The 7,018-nt window shown below is 42.9% G+C and overlaps 1 long non-coding RNA gene across 1 annotated transcript; it reads right to left on the reverse strand.

Annotated features, from left to right (window-relative positions):
* Window positions 1-4,432: 4,432 nt before the first annotated feature.
* LOC123494724 (uncharacterized) lies at window positions 4,433-7,018 on the reverse strand. Its single transcript, XR_006666325.2, has 3 exons — window positions 6,610-7,018; window positions 4,956-5,956; window positions 4,433-4,867 (listed from the first exon to the last, which is right to left on the reverse strand). It is a non-coding gene; the product is annotated as an uncharacterized lncRNA (long non-coding RNA).

Raw genomic sequence — 7,018 nt, forward strand, 5'->3', positions numbered from 1 at the left:
ATGATTCACATACATACAACGCCAAGTCCACACAAAATATGAATTTTGTGAAAGCATGAAAATGCGAGGATATGCAGAGATATACACGGAGCTGAAATTGTCAGATCCGATGGACGTCAGGCTATAACACATGCGAAGCATTTTTTACACCAGTATGCCATAGGTGTAAAGTGCATTAGCATTAATTAGATTATTGACTCTAGTGCAAGTGGGAGTCTGTAGGAGATATGCCCTAGAGGCAATAATAAATGATATTATTTATCTCCGAGTTCATAATTATGTTTATGTTCCATGCCATAACTGCAATGATTCTCGAGTCTGCAATATCCACGAGGCTCGGAGGAAGACTCATATGCACGTGTGGCATAATAAACGGTAAGAAGTATTCCTAGTCTGGCCTCTAAGACTAGCTCAAGTGTTGCATGATGGTTCTGTTTTCCTGATCATGGGCATGTCTATGCCAGCAATTTTGAGGGCACAATGTTAAGAGAACATTTGTGTTGAATCGACCCGGATTGATGTTATGCTAAGAGATTCATTCGTCACACGTTAATGGTGCATAACACAGAGATGGTTAATGTTTGCATGATTCCTTAGACCAAGAGAGTATCGAGTTTCTTCATGCTTGCTTCATGAACTTTGGGGTTTGTTAAACGTCATCCGTAAATGGGTGGCTATTACGGCGGCTTACGGGTTCATGGAAAAGTGTGTCAAGTAACTTGATAGCTCAAGATTGGGATTTGCTCCTCTGACGATGGAGAGATATTCTCGGGCCCTCTCGGTATTATGGTATCCATCATCGTCTGGCCAGACACAGTGTGATTTGATCACTGGGATGCCGGAACACGGAAACGAGAAAAGAGAACAAAACCGGTAACGAGGTAACTTGCATGGTGGACAAATTGTTCATCCACGGGGATGCAACAAATCTCACCTCGGGTGTTTGTGACATATCGCAAAGCAACAGGAATAGCTCACTGCAACTGGAGGTTCACTCGAATATTCATTCGTGTGGGTAGAGGGGTCAATATGGGTGTCCACGGCTCCGATGTTGATCATTGATCAGAAGGGGTTCCGGGTCATGTATATACTTCACCGAACCTATAGGGTCACACGCTTAAGGGTCATCTATCTACTGAATACTAGACAGGGAGTCTGAGAGAAAATCATCGAAAAAGTGTCGGACACCAAAAAGTTTCGGACAGCGGAAAAGTTCCGCAGAGAGAGGTCGCGGGATGAGTTTTGGTGAAACCAAAATAGTTGTCTCGGGGTATGCCATTAAGTCAAAATGGTTTCGGCACATGCCTGATAATTCTTGGAGGGTGCCAGAGTCATTCTGGAAACTTTTCGGAATTTTCAAAAATAAAAACCGGAAATGTTCCGGAGCTGCAGGAACCGGTTCAGATGCTTTTCGCAGATGAAAATCACTAAACTGGAATTGTTCCAGAACACGTTGAAAATTATTATGGTCGGTACTGGAAATGTTCTAAGCCCACATAAATATTTTCAGTTCGAACGGACGCTGAAAAATGTCTAGGACGGAAGTGCTTTTTGGGATATTTTATGGAAAGCCACCTTTTGGGGCTTTGCCCAAAAGATCTAGGGATGACATGGATGGATTGGGAGGCCCTCATGGGGCCCCCCAAGGGGTGTGGCCGGCCACACTTGGGGTCCACCTTGGAGCCCCTCTTGTTCCTTGGTTTCACTCTTATGCCCTTGAGGAAGGACTTCATTCATGTGCATTTTGGGTTTTTGTGTTAAACTACCCTACCCCTTGGGATTTCCTATAAATAGAGGTGGAGGGGCAGCCCTCCACACTCACTCTTTCTCACATACAAGTGCCATGCATGATCTGGCTTCTCTCTCCCTCCCAGCGAAATAGTTTCGTAGAGCTGTAAGGTTGTCTGGGTTCCGGCAGGAACTAGTTCTGGACGGCGAAGCCCTGCCGGATAGATGACACCGTATGTGTGCAACTCTGTAGAGAGATCGTAGTTTCGGTCTTAGTTCGTGAGTGCCTCCCAAAGGGCTGTCCGTGTGACCGTCCAAGTTTCGAAGGTCCTCCCGAAGGGCTGTCCGAGTGACCGTTCGAGTTTCGAAGGTCCTACCGAAGGGCTGTCCGCGACACCATCTGGGGGGCTGTTCGACCGTCTCCCGGAGGGCTGTCTGAGGAGCAGATGAGGGTATACATCCTCGAGGTTGGGAAGCTGAAGATACTAGCTGCGGGGATCTGCACCACTGATCGTCATCGACTCTACTTCCCGCTGCGCTACGAGTAGGTAACGAAAAAGATCAAACCATGTATACAGTCTCCATAGTGGTCCTGGGCTGGTGCGTAGGTCCAAAAATTTTTGTTTTCTGTCACGTTCCCCTTCACCTCGCTCGGGTTCAGTTAGAGCCCAACGCTTCACACACAGGCGCGTACGTGTATGAGAGAAACGCGCATCGCTCGGCCCCCGACCACCCACCGTAATTGGGAACTCCCCGATATTTTCCTCGCCCTCGCTTCTACCACGGTTTTTTCCATCATGGACGGCCCAAAGAATGTCATGCAGCTGCGTCTCGGGCCCGCCCAGGACGAAAATCCCGTTTTCTGTCATGACTTTTTGTCATATAAGTAGGAGCCCACCACATCTATGATGATACCGGGTTTTGTCACAATTATTGTCATAGAAGTGTCATAAGTATGACAGAAAAAAATTCGTTCGGCCAAAATGTCACGGATGTGTCTTTTTTGTAGTGAGTTACTTTTTAGTTTAGTTTTACTTAATATTAAAATGTCCCTAAATTAGTAATACCACAAAACCCACTGCCAAAAAAGGTTTTACCCCAAAACAATTTAGTTTAGTATTTTATAAAATACAATAGGCATTTAATTAATTGTTATAGCCATTGTTTTAATTATTTTGGTGCATTTAAACATTCTATAAAAGTGTGGTTCCTCCACCATAATTCCCTATCAATTATTTGACTCATTTAGAACATTTTAGTTTTATTGTCTAAAAACTTTGTTGTTTGCCTCAATTTTGAATTTGAATTTGAATCGATTTCAAACTAACACGAGATTAGCAACAGTAATCGAGGTGATGTGGCATCATTAGTAGAGGTTGCTGTAGCTTAATTATCCGGGTGTCACAGAAGGTGCCACTGTTGGCTCCATTTGGTGTCACAGTCCGATATGTTATGACTGTCATTGCATCCACCTATTTGGTTGCTACTTTTTTCTTTCTTTTATACATTTCCTTATGTTCTCCAACCCTTCAGCCATGCGGGAGAAATATAGTAGGACATACTACATCTATTAAAATTTAAAAATTTGATACAAGGGAAGGGAATAAAAGATTATACAAGATGGTGTAACCAATCAGTTGGATAAGAAGAATATAGTTTGTTTATAGGGTGGATAAAATATGGCAATTTTATGCTTGAGTTTTCCATTCTAGCCAATGATGTGTTATCATCATCGTGGAATATTTTCTTCTCTTGTAGTTCGTATGCACTTTGAAAGAATGGCACATTAAGAGATTGTTCCCTATGAATGGCAACTTCAATACTTGGAAGATTGTCCATGTTTATGATAGTTGTTTGGAACTTGATATTTCTTCCTGGTATTTGCTAGTAGTAGATCCTAGGATATTGAGTTACCTTACACGGAAAACTAGTCTTAAGTATCATCAAGTGACATGTTTTAATTTTATTTTATTATAGGAGAGAGACATCCAAAATTTACACCAAGTCCAGTTCTTTGGCAAATCTTAGGGATGTTGTGCTCTAACCACAATCATCAAGAGGCCTTGCTAATCCTGAAAGCCCCTCCCCTAAGATGCGCAAGGTCCTCTTCAGTTTGGTATCAACCAGAATGAGTCGCTGACCAAAGAGCTGAACCTTGTTGGGGATATCAACAATAGCTCAACGAATTTATAAGCGGTTCTCCATGCAAGAGCAGGAGCAAAGATGAGCATGAGTGATGCAGCGACATGCCTCACAATAGCCTGCAGAGAAAATTCAGTGACATGAGTGTCTTTTCTTCTCCACCCGCCGGCCTTCAAACTCAACCGATCTCAGCTTCAACGGTTGGTTGCGAGATGTGAGGCCGGGGCTGGTGTGGTTTCTCCCAGGAGAATGTGCAGGAAGAATTAACAACAAATTATATCTCTATTTTCATCATTCAACCTCTGGTGTCCATTTTAGACCGTGAAATCAGTGACATGCTTTAATTACGTGTTTGTGAAATTGGTGGTGTTGCATAATTCTAGTCCGCTTGAAAGTGTTCAATCTTTAGTACACAATGAAAAATAATTGTGAAATTGGTAGAGTGACCCTTTATCTTGTAGAGTGACACAATGAAAAAACTAGTCTTAAGTATGTGCTTTGATTGATGATTCTTCATTGGTTGCATATTTATCTGTATCAGTCCTTCACCGCCACTTTAGAGGATTGGAGAAAGTAAGTTATGCCACATACCAACTTAAAATAAGTGAACTCACCACAACAAGATTTAGTGAACTTCTTCCCTTAATTGACTCCAACAACCAAGATCTGGAGAGAGCCAATAAATTTGGCAACACCCTACCTTCACAGTCTGACTGAGGTAGTGGCTAGAGTACATGCTCACACCTCAAGATCAAATGGCCAAAGATTAAAGACAGGGTGAAGATTATGGGCAATGGCATGTGCTTGAAAACAAGTTTTTTACGATCAACCAGTATTCTTTGTTTCGCACGCACAGGCTGGAGAGGCCCATCGTGGTGCAGCAGTCTAGTCTCGCATGGGTGTATGTTGTGCAAGTCACGTCACCAATAGCTAGGTAGTCAACTTCACTCTCGAATACCCGGTAGCTATTATGTGCGTTGCACCCCTTCCTGCATGGCTGAAGGGTTGGAGAACATAAGGAAATGTGGAAAAGAAAGATAAAATTAGCAAAACAAAAGGTGGATGCCGTGATGGTCACAACATACCTAGCGGCAACACCAGATGGAGCCAAGAATGGGACTGTCTACCTCGTCTACATCGTACAACTCACGCCATATGAGCTTCCCTCGATCGACGGCTTACCGATAGTGAAGTTTTTGTATGACCATACCTGCACGAGAAGAGGGACTCACAAATCATAAGTATTTGCTTGTCATGGTGCAGGCCTTGCTCAGTTCATGGTACATCGAGCAATCTCCAGGTCTTGCTCAGATAGAGATGAGTTGAGCCATCTCCAGGTCGACATCATCGATCATCCTGGCTATGCGGTTTATGCGCTTGTCCACGGTGTCGCCGTGGGAGCTGGCAAACATCACCGAACCGAATAAAAACAGGATGAATGCCTCCAGCTAATGACTAAATAGATCATCATTTGCTTCGTCCACATTACGATTCATGATGTCCATCTTGCATAAAAATAACATAACATACATTCTACACAAAATAGAATCCACACGAATAATTGGACAAGGAAAATCTGACGGTATTTGGAAAATATCCTTATACCTTAAAGTGAAGAAGCCACTTCAAGGTGGATCCATGGTTGTCTTTTTAGGATCCTTATAGTTTTGACTTCCCCTACTATGTGTGTGTGCGAGTCATCAGGTGCATATTAATGCGTGATGGCTTCCCCTACTATGGGTAAGTTAGTGCGCATTGAGACATCTTGCAAGGTGATCTTCATATCCTTGCATGGCAAGTGAAACGTGTTCATTTTGGGATGCGAACGGTCGGTAAGAGTGGCGGGGATTGATAAGTCATAATTGAAGTGACCTGGCCGTGCAGTCATGAGCTCAAGCATCCACGCAAGCGGAAGAAGGCCAGCTCTTGACAACCTAATGGATGAAAAGATCCTCGTAAAAGGGGTGGTTGCCTAAAAGTCGTGAAAGGCAAAAAGGGTCTTCAAGCATACCTGTCTATCCATCAACGATCCAACCTCCATGTTTCCTTGTTGGTGCAGATCCTAAATGTCTCTAGATTCTCACGCCTACAACGGTGTTGCGTGTCAATCTCACGGTCCAATGGGAAGTAGCTCTACAGGTATTGTAATTATGCAGTATCATTCTTTTCTTAGAATCCACAATCATTCTTAATAACAAGAATAATGCAAATGGCGAAGTAACAAGATTATCAACCATAATACACAAACTATTCTTAATTGAGGAGTGTTCTATCAACCACGATATAGTACATAGGACTTTGATATATTTACATATTATTTTGATGAACTACAACACATAGAGATAGTGTAAAATCATGTTTGATTCATTATGCATTAGCAGCAAAACAAGGAAATATCAGCCGTTTGTTGTAAAAAGCACTAGCGTCATAGGTACAGTACTTTCTTTAGCGATAATTTACCCTCTTGCTCCATAAGAATTGTAGGTAAAAGTAATTTTTGTTCCATAGTAATCATCTCATTCTCAACATTTCATTCTGTCTCGGCAAGTATCTGAATTCGTTTAACTACAGATTGGGAACTAAACAAGATTTACTATACTACAACAAACTCTTGTCATGTTTGTGCAAGCAGCTGAGAGTTGGTATAGGGACCGCTCGACCAACGGGCGACAGCTGGTGCTAAAATCTCAGCGATAAATAGAAAGACAAGTAACTCATCGAGGTGGGGTGGAAGCTCACCTTCATTCTCATGGTGCCCGCCCAACTCGTCCTTGGTGGCAGAGCATGGTCCTGCTCCTCCTTTAGTTTCAAGTCTTCATCCATGGCTGCTCTAAGTTAGGATTTTGGAAGGGGGTCGATTGCTTCCAACTCTGGAGATTGGAAGAGGGTTTGGATAGGGAATCGATTGACTAGAACCTAAGAGGTATGGGGTGGAGAAGAAGTGCCTTGGGAGCTGCAACTTGAGGGGGTTGATTGATTGCTACTAGACTTTCTAGTGGAGCGGATGGGAATGTGAGGCGAATAAAGGAATGGGGAAAATCATAAATTTGCCTCCTTGTTTGAAGATACAACCAGAAAATCACTCGTTCAAAAGTCCGGTAATAAATTGACACCTAAGTTGCAATGTGACAACAAGACTTCTCAACTC

The sequence above is a fragment of the Aegilops tauschii genome, chromosome 7, assembly GCF_002575655.3.
Source record: "Aegilops tauschii subsp. strangulata cultivar AL8/78 chromosome 7, Aet v6.0, whole genome shotgun sequence".
Lineage (NCBI taxonomy): Eukaryota > Viridiplantae > Streptophyta > Magnoliopsida > Poales > Poaceae > Aegilops > Aegilops tauschii.